The following is a 21,667-nucleotide window of genomic DNA, read 5'->3' as shown; positions in this document are numbered from 1 at the left end:
AGACTCCTCAAAGTGACACAATGTATCAACCATAACAACTTATAAATGTTTACTTCTAGAACATGTGTTTGTAAGTTGACTGGAATTCAGAAGTTTCTCCTTTTAGAGAAACATTTACAATAGTATCTTACTTATAATATCATGACTCATCACCCCAACTGAAAATTCTTCCTTATGTAACTGTATACATAAGCTCACTTTTGTATGTAACTTTTCCATAAATGCAAGAAAACTCTGGCCAATTTCTGTTCATTTACTGGATATGAAAGAGTAAAGTACTTATGATTTAGAGATGAAAACATAAAAACCCAGATGTCAAAAGCAGAGGTTTTTTGCAGAGCAACCTTGAAAAGAGGTGAAGCAACTATCCAGTTCACAGAGGATTAGAACACGCATGTTTAAAACTGGACTTTGTTGATCAGATTAAAAAATAGGCATTTTTCACATAAAAATTGCACAATCTGCATTTTCAGCACAGCCACAAACAGCTGGTCATGCACAGCGCTCGCCAGGTCCCCTCGATGAGCCCGCTGCTGCTCTCCATGTACAAGAGCTGCCTGTGTTTACGGCGCTGCCTGCCCTGCATTTAATGGCTATGAATTTGCACATATGAAGTTAGGGTGTCGGAGCCTGTACACACTCTTTTTTAAAGTTTTACTTTCATTAGTACATCTTTGCAGTACATAATGATTACATTCCACCGGGAGAGTCGGTTCAGGTACATGACACAGCTTAATTAGTTATCATCCCCTTCCCCCGCCTCCTCCATCTCTTGGTTGAAGTTTTCCCTTTCCTTGTTTCATATTATGTATGTTTTCTTTTTCTTTTTAATGTATTTATACTTTGTGTTCCTCATGTAAGAGAAACCATGTAATATTAAAGCATATGTGTCTGATTTATTTCAGTTAATATTATGGTCTCAATTGTCCTACAAATGACTCAAGTTTATCCTTCTTTATGGGAGACTACTATTCTATTGTGTGTAAGTACATTTTCTTTATCTGCTCGTCTGGGACAGACCTATAGGCTGCTTCCAAGATTTTAAAAAAGAAGTTTATGAAAACATAAATGAGGGCTGGGGATTTAGCTCAGTGGCAAAGCACCTGCCTGGCAAGCGCAAGGTTGTGAGTTCGGTTCCCGGTACCGGAAAAAAACAAAAAACAAAACAAAACAAACAAACAAAAAAAAAGAAAACATAAATGAAATTTCATGACAGAATAATAAGAGAATAACAATAGTTAATATGCTATATATCATTATCTTCAAAGTAGTTCCTTGGAGTCAGGGCAGAGACAAGAAAAGATTTTCTCTTACAAAGCAGAAACAAACAGATCACAGAAGACAGATAAAGAGGAAGTAGAGAGAATTTCAAATAATTCTCCAAATATCTATTCTGCTGTTTCAAAAATATATATATATGCTAATATGTTACATTTATACTACTAGTTCCTGTTATTTCATTGAAGAGCAATTTTTGTGCTTCAAGATTTGGCTATTGTAAGTTGTACTGCTATAAACACAGCTATGCATATATCACTGTAATATGATGTCCTTTAACTCTTCTGGAAATATACAAGGAAGGGATGGTCTGGATCAAACGGAATTTCTATTTTTACTTTTTTTTGAGTAATTTCCATACTGATTTCCATAGTGTTTTTATTAGTTTACATTCCTATGAAGGATGTAGAAGAGTTTCTCCCCACCCCACCCCCAGCCTCCCAGCACTGTGATTTCTTGATGACAGCCGTTCTTTCTGGAGTAATGTGGAGCCTCACTGTTGTTTTAATGTACATTTCTCTTAATGGCCAGTGATACTGAACTTTTTTCATGTATTTACTGGCCATTTGTACTTCCTCTGAGAAGTATCTATTCATTTCACTGGCCCATTTTTAATTGGTTCTTTTATTTGGGGAGGGTCTAGCTTTTTTTGGTTCTTTATATATTCTAGATATTAGTTCTTTGTGCAAGGAACAGCTGGCAAATTTTTTCCCATTCTGTAGGCTATCTCTTCACTCTGTTAGTTGTTTTCTTTGCTGTGTGGAAGGTTTTTAATTTGATATGATCTCATTTGTTAACTCTTGATGTTATTTCTTGTGCAACTGGGGTTCTCTTTAGAAAGTCCTTGCCTATACCTATGACATGAAGAGTTACCTATTTTATCTTGCAGCAGGCTGTGTTTCTGTTTTAATATTTAGATTTTTGATCTATTTTGATTTTAGTTTAGCACAAAAAGAGAGATACGGGTCTAGCTTCAATTTTCTGCATGTGGATGGCCAGTTTTCCCACCATTTGTTAAAGAAGCTATCTTCCCTACAGCATGTTTTTGGCCCCTTTGTCAAAAATCAGATCACTGAAAGTTGCACATATTCCTCCTTGTGTTAGAATGAAAGTCATTGTAACTGCATGTCACGAGCCCTCATCACAAAACAAAGATCTGGCATGGTTTAGTTTCCCTTCTGTCACTGGGAACTCCCACAGCCCACCAGTTGGCAAAAGCCACATGTGGAGTGTCACAGTCATATAGCCACAAGTAGCAACTGCTAGAGAGGCTGGAGCTCCTCAGACCCAATGGTCTCATTGCTAAGTTCACCTTCTAGCATCGGGTACCATCTGTGCAACATAAAACTCATAATGATATTCTCTCCCTGTAAGTGTTTGAGTTGGTGACCCTGGCTCTCAGTAGTTTTGAATCAGTCCTTTTTTGCATCTCTTACTGAGGGCAGGCATGTCCCCAAGAGGGGCTTCTAGGACACATCCAAAGACTCTAGCAATTGGGATGCAGGCATGACGTCATCAGGTCAGAGATATGCCCAGAAGCCCCATGCCTTAAAGAGGCGGGCCTGAGAAACATCTGCTCACCTACACTTGATGTCTTATTTTGAAAGTGGGCTCAGGGACGGGGGCATCAACTCCATCATAAAATCATTGCATTATCTGTGTGATGATTAATGTTGACTGCCAACTTGACTGGCTTCAGAGACACCTAGGGGACTAGCGTGGCACACTTTTGGACATGTCTGGGTGCGTCATGGAGGTGTGACCTGGGGACTAGATCTGGTCCCTGGCCCCTTCCTCTGCCTCCCCCTTGCTCTCTGCTTCCTGGATACCACTAAGGTGGGCAGCTCTTCTCTGCCAGTCTCCTCTGCCATGGCGTTTCTGCCTTGGAGCCAGCTAACCGTAGACTGAAACCTGGGAAACTCTAAGCCAAAATAAATCTCTCCTCCTTTACAGTGTGTATGTCAGGCATCTTGTCCCACAATAGGAAGGTGACTCATACAATGTGTTTCATTTATATTCATTCATTCGTGGGTTCATTCTATTGTATGCTGAATGTAGCTCCACTGAGGTGGGGACTTTATTCATTATTGTATCTTTGGCAGTTAAAACAGTGCATGGCACATAACGGGTGCTCAATAGTATGTGTGGAATGAATGAATCAGAGCACCATTCTCTTAAGAGCCTGCCTCTTTCAAAGAGGGAGCCTCCACTGTCTCTTACCTAGAGGATTTCAACTGCACACCCCAGGTGAACCCCAGGATTTGGGGTGTCTTTTCCTTGGATTCAATCTCTGCCCTGACTGCTCTTTCTAGGCTTAAAATCTGTAATACCATTTCACTTCAAATGCTACCGTAAGTTTCTCATTTTTCTTAGCTTTAATTCCAAGATTTCTACTTTGTTTGAAAATGCCCTTTCGATCTGGTCCCAGCCCATCTCTCCTCACCCAAGCTTCCCTATGTGCCCAGCTCTCTCCTTCTCATTTCCCACCCAACTCTGTGGAAAACTTCTGCCCCACCCATTAGATCTCAGCCTACGTCTCCAGCGTGTTCTCATCACCATGCTTTGCTCCTTCATGCTGGGCTGGCCATGCTTATTTGCAGCACCTGTCGGACTCTCTGTCAGCCCATTAACTGTCAGGCTTGTCTGCTTGTGGCCTCAGTTACTTGGATCCCCAGCACCTTCCTTAAGGAGACCGCAGAGAAACTTTTACTGGTTAAACATACTTGATTTTGTGCCAAGTTGAATGCCATGTGTTTTGCAATCCTCCAGTCTAGGATTTCATAAATGAGAAAGTGAGGCTTCGAGAGGTTACATAATTTGCTTAGGGTTAGGATTTGTGAACCCCAGAATCTGCTTTCTTTGCACTGCGCCGCATGCTAGCCCTTTTCCTTTCTTTCCCCTCATAGCACCCAAGGCAGCAGCGCGCCTGTGCCAGCCTGAGTGCCCTTCGAAGTGCTGCATCCAGGAAGTGGGAAGAAAGACTGCCTGAGGAGATGGAGTTTGCCAGCAGCGACTCAGGACTGCACACCCAAATATGAATAAAGCCTCTTGAACAGCAGGCTAAAGGAATGTAGGTCAAATAATGTCCTGCCCAGTGTCTCCTTCGATTACCCAATGGTTCTCATTTGCATTCGGAAGGCCAAAGTGGGAGATGGAAAATTCCAGAAGCTTTGCGACTGTCACTAAAAACAAAAGCTCAAAACCAAGGAAAGGATTTTAAAATCATTTGTGTGTGTGTGTGTGTGTGTGTGTGTGTGTGTGTGTGGTGGTGCTGGGGATCAAATCCAGGGCCCTGTGCATGCAAGGCAAGAGTTCTACCACTGAACCACATCCCTAGGCCCGAAAACCATTTTCTGTTTTAGCTCATGACCATTCTAGTTCAAAATGTCTGATTTATTAATTTATTCACAGCCAACCAGGTACAGAAAACTAGCAGGTCTCTGAAAAAATAAGGCTTGTTTGACTGTTATAAAAACAGAGTAAATGATGATAAAGATGAAGTAAAATAACTAACATTAATTATGGACCAGGGATACACAACACTAATTATCATAATAAGCTTATTATTATATCTTCATTTTATATATGTAGAAATCAGAGCACAAAGAAGTCAAGTATTTTGCTCAAAATCAGACAGGTAAAAGGGGCCAACAGGATTAGAACCCAGCATAGCTGGTTTCAAAACCTGCTTTTATTTACAATGCAATGCCAACTTTCTAGTTTGTGTGATACAAATATAAATGATACTTTTTAATCATTGCATTTATATTTTTGCAAAAGAATTCACTTTAAAAAGTAACACAGAATTAGTTTAACCACTTACCACTCCAATTATTTAAATACAGGATGGCCAAAATTTGCATATTTTTTGTTACTTTTTATATGATAATGTAAGAGGAAATATAAAAGTGACATTTGATCAAATTTATTCAATACAAGCACTGACTGGCTGAAATGACACCTGTAAACAAACACACTGCCCCAGTGACACTCCAGGTAACCTGTTAAGTAGTTAGTAACATTTCAATACTAATTTGTATCTTATAAGTGTGTTGTTTACAACAGAAAAATTTTTTTACAAAGTTGACATTATGCTTAGTTCCTTTCAAAGTAACAATGGAAGGAACAAAGAAAAATCCCTTGGAGTAAAAATCTGAAGGCAAGGTTAAGAAATTACAAGTCACTATAGAAGTTCCACATTTTAACCTAGGAGCGCAAGAGTCTCTCCGAAGGACAGCTAATAAAATGAAGTCTTGCTATGTCGTGCTGAATACTGTTAACAACATGGGGAGAAAAGAAACGCTCAGGTTCAAAAACATGCAGAGACCTTATCAATTTACCAACACCAGCATGCACAAATGAGTGGAATCACTGACTCCCACTTACTCATAGGCAACTTTAAAAAGAAAGGAAAAGAAAAGAAACCCTTCTTGCTAAGAGTAATTGTAAAGGGTTTGAGGTTGAACAAGTAGATATCAATCTCTAGGGCAACAGAGAGGCCAAGACCAAATACAATAGTAAATGTCAGTCAGTCATAGAAAACTGGAATAATTCAGTAGCTGACTATTGAAGACCTTGTTCTAACTAAATGACATCATGTGGAAGAAAGACACTGTGGTGCTTGTCCAGAAACTTCCAGCCACTTCCCTAGCTGATAGACACAGTGTAGAGTTTTAATTTTTATCTTCCTTGAATGACTTTTGGCCTTAATACTAAGATTTTTATTTCATTTCTCCATAATCCAGTAAGGCTTCTTTATCACCAAAGTACTTAATAGATCAGTACTTTGCTTTAGTACAATACTTCTCAATTCTCTGCATTGCAACTTACATTCCAAATGTCTGTCTTCTGTTAGAATCATTACCTAACAAGTGTTACACAAGAGGGGGTCATAGCCATGTTCGCCTCATTATCTGTAGATGTTGTGGCCCCTGTTACGCTGTGTTTACATCCCTGCTTTCCTCTGGGGGATCTGGAAAGATGGGTGGTATACGACCACTTCTTGGCAACTCTCCCTCATAGGACAGCTCACCAAGAGTTCCAACCAGTTCTTCCTGCCAGTGCAAAACTGCACACTCCTCTCTGATTCCTAAACACTCCTCCAACCCACTTTCACACAGAGACCACCTCTCACGAGGTTCTGATGATCCCACGTTTTATGACTGGTATTGCTATCATCCTCCTTTCCACCGCCACTCACTCTCTTAGTTTAAGAGTAGCTTTACTTAGGATGTATATCCTCTCCCTGCTAGAATATACACTCACCACAACCAGACCCTGTTCGTATCCTTGAAAATCCCCTTCATCCCATTTTCTGCACTATCAAGAGAGATCTTTCTGAAAACCCCAATCTGACTTTCAGGGGCCTTGCCTAATCTAAAACCTCAGCATGCCACACAGGCCTGTAATTTGCCTTTTGCCGACATTCTTGTGTCTGTAGACTTCACATTCAAGTGGCTTGCTTTCTTAAAAATGTAGATTTCACTGGGCGTCTATAATCCCAGCACACTCAGGAGGCTGAGGCAGTAGGATTTTGACTTCAAGGCCAGCCTGGGATACACAGTGGGTTCAAGACCAGCCTGGACTGCATGTGAGACCCCATCTCAAAATGAAAACAGAAAAACTAAAACAAAACATAAAACATCTAGATTTCCAGGCACTGACGTCAGTGATTTTGATTCACTGTGACTGGGGTGAGGTCCAGAATTTGCACATCAAAACTTCCAATACATATCTGATACAGTGAAACCCCGAAGAAACTGTTCCACAGCCTCCCTCTTACTACTGACCTCCCCACCCCCGTCATTCTCCAGGGCCATGGGGCCCCCAGGCATCCTGCTTTTCCTGTTTCCGTAATTTTACAAGTGCTGTTCCCTCCGCCTAGAAGGCTTTCTTCCACAAACTGCTGGAAAATTCTACTTTTCAAGACCCAACTCCTGATTCTCCTCCAACCTACTCAAATAAAGGGAATCCTTTCTTCAATCCACCACCGTGCTAAGAGCTCATTTTTATCACATCTATCACCCATCCCTGAGACTGTCTGCACTCTAGGCATTCCTTTCTGGTAAACAAAGACATGGTCTCTAATCCCGGCTCTGCCTGCTAACCAGCTGTAACATTTTGGGCAAATTATTTAGCATCTGTAAGTCTCACCTGTAACGGAGCCAGCAAAACGACCTGTCCCGTTCAGCTATGGTTACTGTCCTAGGAAGCTGTCACTAACGTAGAAACTTAGGTAGAGAGATTAAATAACAATCCAGAGAACTGAGATGAGCTCCCAAGCAGTCTGGTTTATGATCACATTCTTACCACCTTCTCCACTAGGAGATGAGTCGGTTTAGAGGAACAAGAGTTAGCTGAGTCGCCAAGTTTGGTTCTTCCCAGCTGAAAGTTTACAGCCTTCTGCACACAGAATCTGGGCAAAGAACTGGGGTTGGAGGGACTTACTGGCCACATTTAAATCCTAGCTCTATAGAACTGTTTGCAACTCTGAGACCTTGATCTCTGGGCAAACTTTCTTAAATCTTCCCCTTCTACTTCCCTTCCACAAGACTGAACCCAACATTGCTTCTTCTGTGATAGATACGAGTCCTCCCCAAATTAATTAAAACAAAATCTCTGAGGTTAGGTCCCAGGGGTTGGTATGACTGTTAAAAAGTTACCATCCCCATCATCCCAATAAGTAGGTGGAATTGAAAGCTGTTGCGAGAGCCTCTCCCCTGTCGTGGGCAGCTTCCTGTATATTCTGATCACCCTTTTGGTAAGACCTACCATCTTATTAAAGTTCTATTTGCTGGGTCATCACGGAAGTTCTTAATTGTATTTGTGAAGTGGAGGACCCCTTCTCAGGATGATGTTTTTACATGTATATTGCAAAAAACAGGATTATAAAGAAAACCGATTATACTAAAATACAGTTACCGATAGGGGTGACTTCTTTGTCCCTGGCCTTGAGATTAGGGATCCTTTGTGTCTTGGGCCCTAACATATAATTGGTGCTCAGTCAATGCTTGTTGGACAAATACGTCCAAGACTCCCCTGTTGAGATTCATTGTTTTATTGGCAAAAAAGTGTCCTCCCTGAGGGAAATTTACGGAAAGTATATTAATTGCAGAGCTAATGAGATTTCTAACGAGATTCAAATGTTATGCAATCTATTCCTGAAACAAGTACATAGGGCACTTGAAAATTTAAAAATTGGTAGCCTTTTAAAAAAAATCAATAAAATTAAAATTCTGAATGTGGTATTTATCACTTTGCAAAATGTTCTGCTGCTGCCTGTCAGGAAGTGTGGGAAAGGAAGCCATGGCTGACTCGGAGGGTTAGAGAATAGGGGGGGAATCTGAAACATATTCTTGCTTTGCTAAGCAGAGCAATACCTTCCCCCAATATATCTATGTCCTAACTCCCAGAACCTGTGATTATGTTACCTTACACAAAGAAGAGACTTTCTAAGTGTAGTTAAATTGAGATGATTATCCTGGTTTATCTGGTTGGTCCCAAGGAAATACAAGGATCCCTATAGGAGGGAGGAGGAGAGACAAGGAGATATAGGGACTGATGTGGAGGTCAGAATGGTGTCTACTGAAGGCAGACATCCTATAAAAGTAGGAAAAGGCAAGAGAACAGACTCTCTCTTCTGGAAGAAACCAGCCCAGCCAACACCTTGATGTCAGCCCTATAAGATCACTGCAAACTTCTGGCCTCCAGAAATATAGAACAGTGAAAAACTGTTATTTTAAGCTACAAGTTTATGGCAATTTATTGTTGTTGCAAGAGGAAACTAACACATTTACCCACATCTAGTAAGCGATGAAACGACCAACACATACAATATAAGAGAAAGACCTAAGCACACTGTTTAGCTTTACCGGACATTTTATAAAGGTGATTTTCAGGCTGGTTGCATGTTGGAGCCAGCTGGAAGCTTAAACAGATACAGGTAGGTGTACCACTTACACAAATACTAAGGTCCCATGAATCAGAATACTAGGGTGGGGCATGTGATACCTTGGACCTGAATATGTTAAAGACATTCAAGGATTATGACACACAGGAAGGGCTAAGAACCATACCCTACACTAACAAAACTAGGCTAAGTCATGGTTTGTACATAGCCCATTCATACATGGTAAATATATGCTACTTGTAAACATTCTCATCAGCTAAGACCTTTGAGAATGAAGGAGATGGCAAAGAAAACAAACAAATGAACTACAATAGACTGACTAGGGTTATGGACACATTTCTGACTTGGTTAAAATTAGTATCCAAATTCTTTCTAAAGTTTCAATTCACTATTCTATTTTTTTTTTTTTTTTGGTACTGGGAATTGAACTCAGGAAGATGCACTTGCTAGGCAGGCACTTATGCCACTGAGCTATCTCCCCGGCCCTCAACTCACTATTCTAGTCACTGGTACACAGTGTGTCCTTCCCCGCAACTTCACAGCAAACCTCTCTTCTGATTAATAAACTGTCAACTTGTAAGTAAACATGAAAACAAAAGGCCTGAAAAATGGTTAAAGCACTTGAGTTATTTTAAATTCCCTTACTAATCTTGTAAATGGCAATCTACTCATCTCAAATCCTATCTAGAGGTGACCAAGAAAACTGAATACATCCTAAGCAAACTCACAATTTTATAATAAATACTCCTTTCTAGGCCAATGACTGAAAACTAATAAGCAGTTAAAATGCTGACTAATTATATGAATGAAGTACAAAGATCCAAGCAAATGAAAATTCCACTATTAAACTTCATAGTACATGAAAAGGTCTGTATGAGACTGTGAATGATTAACAAAATAATAACATTGCTGGAGCAGTCATTGTTTCCACACTGATGTCAGCTGCTTTACCACACAAAGAGTTGTAGTAGCCCCGCTACAGGGTTACCTGCACATCACAGAGGTAGGGACAGGCTAAGAAACGTACGGGGCACTGCTGGAACTCAAGGCTAAGTCTGTCAAATGGCCGAAGCCATGTTCCTCTGGGTCTGCTTGGCCTCCAGGGTTTAAGGTACGGTGTGGCATCTGACGTGTCCTTCACAAAGGCTTACTGAACAGAGCTGAATGCAGTCCAAGGAGGGCGCCACCAGGACCAACCCCGTCATCTCTAGAAATGAACAAACAAAGCAACTGTAGCAAAAAGAGACGCCCACAGAATTCTAATCTTTGAAAGAAAATGAGGCACTTTCTTTTCTAGGCACAAGAGACAGGAATTGTTATTGTAAAGACACAGTTCATACTCAAGCAAAACAAAAATCTCAGAAGTGAAATGAGAATATTCTATAGCATCACTATCTCTGAAAAACTTCAATATTACACGGCCTTCTGTTCTCTAGGATTTTAGAAGTAAAGCTGAGTGCTTTCGTTTCTTCCATTAACAGAAAAATGATTTACTGTTGATGACTGAAAAAAGAACATACAGGACTGATCAAAATCAGGTTCTCTCACTTGTTCTTTATAAATAAGAGCTCTTTCAATCACTAACACTAACCTCACTTGATACACAAAGTTTTATATACAGATAAATGAATAAAATTGATAGCAAAGAGCAACACAGGAAGGACGAAGAAGCAAAAAAGGCCAAGGACCTCTGTTCTATGATGCTGAGACTGAGGAAGGACATCTCCCATTCCCTTTGGCACATGGGTCCCAGCTAGATCCTGCCCACGGGAGGCAGAGGGAGGGTGGCCTGGGGAAGAGGGAGGTATGTGCCTCCTGAGGTCCATCCTGGGGCAGAGTCCTTCGCCCAGGGCAGGGAGCCTAGCCCAGGGACACGCTTCTGTGATCTGACAGTGCCTCTTGTGTCCTCTCCCACAGTACTATGCTTGAGCTACCTGAGGCATCTTAAGAAGATTCTAGGGGCTGGGGATTTAGCTCAGCGGCAAAGCGCCTGCCTGGCAAGGGCAAGGTCGTGAGTTTGGTTCCCGGTACCGGAGAAAAACCAAAAAAAAAGAAGATTCTAGTCAGCCTCTTGCCTTCTGTTGCCTTCAGCCCAGAGGAGGCAGCTAAGAGTCACCAGCAATTACTACAGCAGCCTCTGGACTGCCCTGCTTCACTTGTGTGACCAATTCCTCATATGACATCCACTCTCTGAAACTCTCACAAGTGAAAAGCAGCTAAAGTGCGAGAGGTCAGTGAAGGCTCAGTCCACACCTGATTTCTCAGAGCCAGGATTAAAGACCTATATCCAAAAGGCCACATTTTTCAGGGTGATGAAGCTGATTGCAGGATCTAAGCACAGAACACTAAAATAAGAAATATAGATATGACTTTTTGAGACACAATTTGGCTCAGGGTTTTCTTCTTTTATTAAAAAAAAAGAATCCTATTCTTAAAGTAAATTTTTAAAATAGCATCATACAGGCAGAAAGTCAGAGCTTAAGGGGAAAACAACTTTTAAATAGACATTGAAAATATACATGTATAAATTTTTTTTCAATGTCCTTCTTATGTGCAGGTTAAGATAGAAATAGTTTTAAGGGGAGAGTGCAACTTCATACAAACCATAACCAAGAAAGACAATCCAACATAAAAGTACACACATTCACACATTCTAAAGCCACTCAAACTCCGCTTTCATAAACACAGTATACGCTGCTTCTAATAAAAAGTTTCTATAACAACTAAAATTTGAATGATTCATTAACATTATTTCTTATCTTTGCGAACTTTGAGATCCCTTGCGGAGCAGCTACACAGCAGCAAGGAACATCCTTTCTGAAGCTCAGTACTTAAAGCATCTACTCCCCAAGCAATGTCTCTGTTTTAATACCTTAATCCAATTACAAAGTCCAGGGAGAGGGGGGCTTGGGTGGTGAACCCTGAGAAGAAGACTATCCTTGTCGGGGAGGTGGTTGCAGCAAACATTAAAATGTTAACTCCTTATGGTGATTGCTCAACTTCCCAGAGTTCCCCACAGGACGAACTCTTCCTCCTAAGTCGATATGATCATTCTAGTCACTATGGTGACTTTAGTTATGAAAAATCAGCAAACTGACATTGATATTTCGCACTGTATAATCTTGGTTTATTTGTGTCCATCTTTGAGAAATAAAACTGTCTTGAGATCACAAGATAATTTTCTGAGCCCTGATGCCACGAGGCAGATCCTGGATTACATAGTTGAGTGGTTCTCAAAAGTATGGTCCCAGGCTAGTAGCACCTGTGCTTGGACCTAACCCCAGACTCCTCCAGGGAGGGGAGCCCCAGTAAACTGTGTTTTAACAAGGTGTTCCAGGGGATTCGGATGCCTACTCATGTCGTAGAGCTATTACATTTTCATGTCCTGGTTATTTGAAGGTAGGGCTACAGGGTGGCGCGTGATGGCTAATGTTAGGTGTCATCTTCACTAGGCCAAGATGTCGCACTGTGTGGTCAAACACCGGCCTAGCTGTCGCTGTGAAGGTATGTTTCACATATAATTAACATGTGACTCAGCTGACTTTGACCTGAACAGATAACTTTCCAGAAAACGAGCCAGGCTTGCCCCATCCCTTGAGCACCTTCAGAGACAAGAGAGGAGTCTCTCAATTTTCCTCCTGACAGCTTTGGACTCCAAAGTGCAACATGAACTCTTGCTGGAACTTCCAGTCTGCTGGCAACTCCTTAACATTAACCTCTCCAGGGGCTGGGGATTTAGCTCAGCGGCAAAAGCGCCTGCCTGGCAAGCGCAAGGTCGTGAGTTCGGTTCCTGGTACCGGAGAAAAACCAAAAAACAAAAACAAAAACAAAAACAAAAAAAACAAAAAACAAAAAACATTAACCTCTCCAGGCCTGTTTCTCGGTACACACGTGACTGGTTCTGTTTTGCTGGAGAACTTTGACTAATATGGGGGATGCAGGAATCTGTAAGTTTAATGATGTGTCCTACATTGTGAATGGAATACTACGTGGCTTTTCCCCCCAGCACTATATGCTTATCATTAGGTGAGCTCCCTGTTGATGTGTGCTGAATGAGTAATTGTGGTAAATTTACAGAGAAAGGGAAGTAGACATTTTGACCCTGAGAAGGGTTCTTGGAGAACAGCCAAGTCCCTCCACTCAATTTCAGCAGGCAATAAAGCCCGCCTCAGGAATCTTCCAGAGTGTATAGATGAACCCACAGGAAGTCACATCCAGGAATTGTGCGGAGTGTTTCTGTGTTTACTTTCCTACCGGTGTAAGAATGCTCAGGACCCAGCAGGCTATTCTTAAGCTTTGTTCCCATCCGCAGGCCCCACTGTTTTAAGTGCCGCTGTTGCAGTGACTGGGTCTTTCTGTTTGTATCTACAGTGAGCTTTTAGAGCAGATTTTTATCAGTGCATTGTTCTTCTGAAAAAGAGTGAGGTGGGAAATTTAGCCTTAAATGTTGTGTACTTGTGTGACTTTTCTAGATACATTAATCTAAAGAATGTGCTTTCCTAAGAATTCACAGCTTCCACACCGCGGGCTCAGTGGAGGCCGGTTGCCTCCTTCCGGTTCGGAGACTGTCCCAGCGCAGCTGAAAATGGGTCAGAAGTCACTTCTGATTAGATTACTTTGAACCTTCCAGGATGGTAAATTTTCCTTTCCTATGCAATTGAAAAAAATAAAAACTCCCCTTGGTTGATTTTCTTCATTCCCCTACCTAAACCTAAGTCAAGTTTTCCTGAGACCAAGCCAGATTCTCAGTGCCTGTAGACCAGATTCAGGCCCAGATGTGGAGAACTGGTCCAAATACAGTATGAAGGCAAAAGGGGCCAGAAGGAGCTCTACAGACACAGCTCCAACATAGTAGTTAGTCCTTAAGCTAAATCTGTGAAGATTCTGTTTAGCTGGATGTGGTGGTGCATACTTGTAATCCCAGCACTTGGTAGGCTGAGGCAGGAGGATGGCCACAGTTTTAGCGAGTTCAAGGCCAGTCTGAACTACAAAGGGAGATTCTGCCTAAAAAGTAAAAATGAACAAACAAAAAACCCCATTTAACTGGAAATGTGTGCTTTTGTAGGAGGAAAATACCGCAATTGATATGTTGGATTTGCTGTCTGATCACATTAATACCATGAGGCCGGAAGTGGTGGCACATGCCTGTAATCCCAGCATTCAGGAGGCTGAGGCAGGAGGATTGTTGTGAGTTCGAGGCCAGCCTGGGCTACAAAGTGAGCTCAAGGTCAGCCTGAACTGCATAGCAAAACCCTGTCTCAAAAAGACAAAAAATAAAAATTAAAAAAAAAAAAAACAACCATGAATATGAGGAAAGAGATCCATTACTTCACTCTGAGTCCATTCAGATCACTAAGCTCTCCGCAGTGGGCAGACTCGCGGGTGGCTTATGTAAAGCTGACAGTCAACATCCAGTTCAAACACATGAAGGCCTGAGCCAAGGATGTGCGCCCATGGGATAAAAAGAGATGAACAAAGAGGAGGAAGGTGGCCCAGCAGCTTCTAGTGTTCCCAAACACAGCTCAGAGCAAAGCCAACCAGGCTGAAGTCAGGTAGAGGCTCACATCCTACACTCAGCCCATGTGGGAGCTGCTTTGTTGGAAATAAACTTTAAGTCACTTTCTGTTTGGAGTTCCAATCAACACTCCCTAGCCATGTGGGAGTTACTGAACTCTGAGTCTCCTTGGCCTCATCTCTGTACTAAAATGGATACATGGATAGTGGACTCGAAGGCAGTATCGCAGGCGAGCCTCTGGCACGGGGTCCCGGGCAGAGTCAGCCTTCACCAAGCCTTCTCTGTACCAGTCAGAACCCAGTCTGACCAGTCACACCCGACCCCCACTCGGTTTCCAGACTATGCCTGCCCGTGAATTCCTTTCTGTCTTTAAAACTCTTCCTCAATGTCCACTTTAATCCAACTTTTATAGAAATTTTGGGCTTTTTTGAAAGAGGAAAGGATTATTCCAATTCGTCAAGGGGTAGGCTGCACGCTGCATGTTGTTTTTTTTTTTTTTTGGTTTTTCTCCGGTACCGGGAACCGAACTCACGACCTTGTGCTTGCCAGGCAGGCGCTTTGCCGCTGAGCTAAATCCCCAGCCCCACGCTGCATGTTCTACGCCCACCACAGAACACACACATGCACACATGTACACAGTCACACCTGTGCACCCGCACACTTTGACTCATTGGTCTCTCTCATATTCACTTACGTGCTTCTGACCATCGGTGAGGAACTAAACAATGTTTATCACCATCCCTTCTCATGTAAGGTTTAGCCGAACCAAATCTACTTTCCACTGCATTTCAAGGAAGAATAGAATCACTGATATTTAAGAAAAACTGAAGTTTTTAAATGGATATACACCAATACTTTTAATAGAGATTAACAAATCTGTACAAATCCATTTTGGCTAAATCTGAGTTATTTGAGAAATACAATAATATTAAAAAGTATCTTTTAATTTCACTCTAGTTTGAAGATGGTAATGTTGGTGCTCAGGTGACTACCATAATATAGCTAGCATAGACAGTCTGTAAGTTGGGAAAGTCTATTAAAATTTGCTGGGATGAGAAACAGACTTTTATGATTATTATACTCGCTGAAAAGGAGACCTGTGTTTAAATCATTCTAACCAATAAAGAATAAACAGATTTTACCTCATTATAACTGCAAACATGATGAAACAACTGTTGAGTTAGTTTTTCGAGTATTTGCTGCAGGGTATAAAAGTCTCGGAATAAAAATAATTAAATCTTCTAATGAATCTTATTAACAGAAAAAAATAAAATGAGATTTTTCTTTCAGAAACGAAGCAAAACATCTAATTTTCTCCCATAGAAGGAAACAAGCAATTGTGTATTTTAAATGGCCAGACTGTTAAAACAGCAACAAAAAGGAAAATATACATACAACAAAAATAGAGTATTGAAACTTTTCCAATCAAATATTCATGTCCCAGAAATAAATCTGATGGTTTCAGCCAGTTTATTTCACATAAAGCAAACAATCATTGTCCCTGAGAGTATAAGCGGTCCCAGTGATGGACAGCTCTTTTATTTCCGCAAATAGCACTGTTCCGAGGGTACTCTCTCTGGGTGTTTTGTTAAAACTTCTACTAACATCTTCCCTATTCAGACTGATTAGGAAAATACGTTTTTCTTTTGACAGAGTTGGGCTGCTTTTTGAGGAATGACTTGTTTCAAATTACACCCTCTTATTACAGCACTTGAATTTGACACCTCAAGCGTAACTCACAACGCGCGTGCTCTCCACTTCACAAGGAAAAGCCCGGCCCCGCAGGGATGGCTCTGGATTTACATTCAGCCTCACACATCAGCATTTACCAAGGTGAGGCCCCTGGCTGTCAGCTGCTGGCTCTTAGTCAATATTTAATCACTGTGCAGTTATGTACGGAGAAGGAGACATTCCATCTCCCAGTAGCACGCCTTTAATATGAAAAAAGCTTTTGCTTTATTTATAAAAGCATGGTTATGCTTTTTAGAACAGCAACCAAGTTGAGAAGGCATACAACTATTCTGATACGGCATTTTAAGTACACTGTCATTGTAGGTGTATACAACAAGTAATAATAGTTAACGTGATTTTTAAAAAAGTATTACAGAACTCTGGAGTCACCCTTCAGCCATTTATTTATCTATAAAGATGCTTGCAGATCCCCCCAGAATCCTTCTCTAGTTCCTAACTCCAGCCCCTATTCAATCTCTAGTTTACGAAGCAAAGCAGCCACACTAACCAGAGAATTCAGAACAGCTCTTCAACTTTTACTTGATAATAGAGCTTTCACAGTTTTGTTTTTGGTAGAGATTTGTAAATAATTTTCTCTGGTCTGGCATGGTGCAATAAGGCCATTTACTTTTCCATTTATTCTATACTCTAAGTAAAAGAACACAAGCTGTTGGTTAAAGGGAAATAAACAGCAAAGGGAACGGCCTTACCCTCGGTCCCTAGAATCACACCTGACGAAATAGTTCATGTTTCCAGTACTGCAAATAGCTCTTCTTACAAGCCAGTTAGCGAGCTGGAGATGATTTTGTCATTTAAAAGAGATCTCGATGTTCCATAGGGAGGGGCTCACGCATTACTTACAGTGCTAAGATGAAAGGGAAACTGCAGAGAAGGTGCAAGCTGGAAAGGGAATCAGGGTAGTAAATACGAAACTGCTGTAGCTCAAAGGCCCGTAGCTTTTCTTGCATTCCTTCTAACCAATGACCAGATGAACAGGTGTGGACTTGCTCAACCGGATGACATGTGACAGGAAACACTTTGACTTCAAAGTTGCAAATCACATTTGACATTCAACAGCTTTTCATTGCGAGCTGGGAGAAGGGAGTATTAAGCGTTACCTCAGCTTGTTATAACTCACTGGCTATGATCTGACATAGCACAGTAATTACCCTTTGCTCCTAACCCAGACTCCCCGGTCCTATCGTCACAAATCCGATGGTCTGGGGCAGGGGAGCAGTGTTTCTAATCTCCTTGGACCTGCCTACAAAGCACTGAGGGGTTCCAGGTGCAAGTCTATGGACAGCCATGCTCACACGGCTGGCATTAGCAAGCCTGACCTTCTTTGCTTGATCTGTGACTTCCTGGCATGCCAGCATCTATGCCCCATGCTGGGTTGGCGTGCCTAAAGCTTCAGGTGACTTCAGGAGAGCTTCTGTTTTAACATGTTCCCGGCTCATGACATCGAGACCTGATAGAAAACTTCATGAATGTACAGCCAACTCCTCTAAGCCAAAGTATTCAAGATGTTTCTGGAGCCTGAGAAGTTCAACGCTAATTCACAACTGAATTAAAATAGCTTCTTCCCATGTAGTTCCCTGAAAGGCTCTATTCCCCACTCCACCGCACTTTTTCTGGCATAAAGTAATGGCATTTCCAGAAGTAGGCCTATAACTGAGCTTTCTGAAGCATAAAGTTTTCAACCATAGGAAAACTGCAGTTATTCTGCTGTGTGCAAGATGGCATTTAGGAGTATTAGAATGTTCTATATATGAGGGGCACATGTCTGGAAAGAGCGATTTTGGCCAGGGTCCCCCTGGCTTCAGTGTCCACAACCCTTTTCAAATTCCCTCTGTTCCAGGTGTTTCTTGCCTCTTCACCTGGCTCCCAGAGGCGCCTCAGGCCTCCATTCAACCGGCCTCCTCTGAGCGCTGCCTCTGCAGGTGGCCCAGTCAGTCTCCACAGCATCCTGAACCTCCCCGGCACAGCGCCTATCCAGATATTACATGACCAAAAGAGGAACTGATTACCGTTCATCTCCCTCATCAAAGCAGGTGCCACCTGGACACAGCTAATAGCTCGCCTCCCTAGTGTCGGACAGTGCAGCTACCGAGTTATTGCAGGAAAAATCACAGAAGTAGTGAGTTCAGCAATAGCATGAACGCCACGTACCCCTGGTTTTACCCTTTCCGACCTAGTTTTTCTTCCTCATCCTTCAGGGGAGAGGTGTTTGCTTTTTTTTAGCGTCCTAGACCTACTGTCACAACCACTGCCACTGCTGAAGGCGGTTCAGGGCTTCTGGGAGGACAGCTCTCCAGGTCTGCACTCCATCAGCGGCCAGGGCTCACCAGGCACGCCCCTTCCACTCGGGGCTGCACATAATCTCATGCAAGCAGCAGCTAGCTCTGGACTGAGTGTCAAGCGAGCAACACTCAGGGCCACTTTGAATGCACCAGTTGACCTCTCTGAGCCTCCGCTAAACCTAAGGATCATTTCACTCCCTTCAGGTCAATATACAGAAAACAATTTTTTTGACATTTAAGTGAGCTCAGAGGTGGTAGTGGAGATCTTTAAAACAGAAAGAATGTGAAGTCATATACTTATGTTCAAATAAATATTTGGTTAATGATGGACCATTTTATTTATTCAGAGTCTCATATAGAAGCATATAGGTATTATAAGGTACTGTTTATCAAGAGAGCACAGACATTCAGATACAGCTATCAGTAAAGAACGGTTATTGTGTGATGCAGGTCAAAGAGGCTAGCTCCCACATTTTCATACAACTTCACATCTTCATACTCACAGTAGTACCCTGTGCCTCAAAATGGAAAACACATGACCTTTGCAGCCAGAAGAACCTACATTATCTCTGTGGTTTCATCATAAATGTGAGTTTTATTATCTATTATTGTGTTCTAAATATGAAGTGTTCTCCAAATGCTCACATATTGAGGGGTTGATACACAGTGCAGCAATGTTCAGAGGTGGTGGAGCTTAGAGAAATGAGCAGGTCATGAGGGCTTTAATCCACTGACGGGAACAAAATTTGATGATATTATTAAGAGGTGACAGAAACAGGAGGTAGAACTCAGCTGCAGGGAGTGGATCACGGGACATTACCTTGGGGACTATCCTTGGTTCCTGGCCCCTTCCTGTCTGCCAGGATCTTTCCTTTTTCCTCTGCTTTCTCGCTGCCATGAAGTGAGGAGCTTTTCTCCAGCGTGCTCTGCTGCCATGATGTTTCTGTCTGGCCACAGGCCTAAAAGCAGTGCAGCTGGGTGGCCATGGACTGAAACCTCAGAAATTGTGAGCCAAAATAAACCTCTCCTCCTTTAAGTAATGGATGTCAGGAACTTTGTCATAGTGACAGAAGGCTGACTAACACATTTGTAAAATGAGATTAATAGTATCCACCTGCTCCAACATGAGCATTTAGGCACAATAAATGAAAAACAGCAAGTAATTAGAGGGAAGGTTGGTGAAGAGTAGCTAGGCCTGTGCTGCAGAGAATTCTGTGATGGGAAGCAATTTCTTGGTGAGAATTTCACAGAACCATCCCCTCTTCGGCAATGCCACCACATCTGTGTGCTTGCTTATGTGGTTTACCATCTTCACAGTGGGACTGTAAGCTCCTCGAGGGCAAGAAGCTACTGGACGTGACAGCTCCACAGCAGCTTCTGCTCATGTCTGTCCTCCACATCTAACACTAATAGGCATTCAATATATATTTATGAATTGAATGCAGCCATGAAGAAAGACTTATGACACACGAAAGAAATTCTTGGCAGATGTCATTTTGTGAACTACGGTTTGCTAAACAGATTCAAATAAACAATTTAAAAATATAACTCTTGCTCCAAAATGGATTCAGAATGCTTATCCTTTCAGAATTTAGGGCCTTGTTATGCTTAGAATACACACACATGCGCACACACACACTTCCACAAAATTAGAAATGGGTAGAAAGTAATCTTTAATTCAGATGAAAAGTATGAGCTGTATACTATAGACTAGTTGTTTTCACTCGCGAGGGGTGTTGTCTGGTTCCGGAGCCTGCTAACAACCCCTTCCTTATACAAAGTCCCAGTGCACCCAGAGGCCCCGTCTGGAGGCCAGCGGAGAGCACAGGGTACTCCTGTGACTTCAGCAAACTACCGATGGTTCAGCCATCTATGTGAATCTTAGCACCGATATCACCAAGCTTCAGCTTGAATCCCTGTGTGGTCCAATTACCTTTGATCCTTTCCAAGGTCATGCTGCCAGCATTAGTTCTGCCCAGTCACCTCAAAAATAGGAACCAGAGGTCAGAGAGCACGCAGAATAGAGCAAGGGTGTGTGGACAAGTTGCCTTGGGGCAGATGAACTCTGAGATATATGTGTAGGGTGTCAATGTGGCATGTTTGATTTAGGACACCTTACACATCTCCTTCACGATGTGTGTTTATTTCCTCACTTTTAAAGTGAAGGAGATTGGGCCAGCTGGGCTCCAAAGTCCATCAGAGCTTCCCATCAATGACGCAGTGAAAAATTCCTATTCAGTGATACGGGCTGCGCAGCTGTCATGATTTGAACTTGAGGGGCTGGGGATTTAGCTCAGCAGCACAGCGCCTGCCTGGCAAGCGCAAGGTCGTGAGTTCGATTCCTGGTACTGGAAGAAAAACAAAACAAAACAGAACTTGAGTCCTATGTCCAGAGACTGCTGCTGTAATCAGGGTTCCTGACCTGTAAACAATAAAGCCAACATGACTGACATAAAGCCACAGAACTCACAGGAGGTGGGCAGTGGAGCAGTACCTCAGAAACAAGCAGGAACCCAGGTAGGGGCAGGAGTGGGAAAGAGGCCATAGTCACAGTCCCTCAAGGCATGGATTCCGCAGAACCTCTGACTGTCCTGAGAATCTCACAGGAAGTCAGGGGAGGAACAACTAGGGATGGAGCTCTCGAACACGAATTGGCCATTTGTAATCACCCTCCCAACAAAAAGCACACAGAAGATGAAACTGGAAGCTATTGGTAACTCATGCTGGGCCCCAGACCCCAACGGAGCTGCTATCGAAGGAAGAGCCTCAGACTATTGGCAATGCCAGGGCGTCTTATCCCTGAGCAGAGGATCTCAAGAACTTCAAAGAGTACACAATCTGAAGCACCCATTCAAAACGTTTTGGCCTAGAAAACACTCAGTTTTGCTGAAAGAAATGTTGAGTTAGTACTATCATAATCTACAACATCAACAT

The 21,667-nt window shown here is 42.3% G+C and overlaps 1 protein-coding gene and 1 long non-coding RNA gene across 2 annotated transcripts in view; both read right to left on the bottom strand.

The window, feature by feature from the left end:
* The window catches only part of Schip1 (schwannomin interacting protein 1), a 138,539-nt gene that overhangs the window by 77,440 nt on the left and 39,432 nt on the right, over positions 1 to 21,667 (bottom strand). The window lies entirely within an intron of this gene.
* On the bottom strand, positions 9,023 to 17,436 carry LOC106149541. The gene is made up of 2 exons (XR_001235795.1): positions 17,144 to 17,436; positions 9,023 to 10,394 (listed from the first exon to the last, which is right to left on the bottom strand). It is a non-coding gene; the product is annotated as an uncharacterized LOC106149541 (long non-coding RNA).

This window comes from Chinchilla lanigera, unplaced genomic scaffold (genome assembly GCF_000276665.1).
Source record: "Chinchilla lanigera isolate Chin_1 unplaced genomic scaffold, ChiLan1.0 scaffold00047, whole genome shotgun sequence".
Classification (NCBI taxonomy): Eukaryota; Metazoa; Chordata; class Mammalia; order Rodentia; family Chinchillidae; genus Chinchilla; species Chinchilla lanigera.
This window is presented reverse-complemented; position numbering and strand designations above follow the sequence as displayed.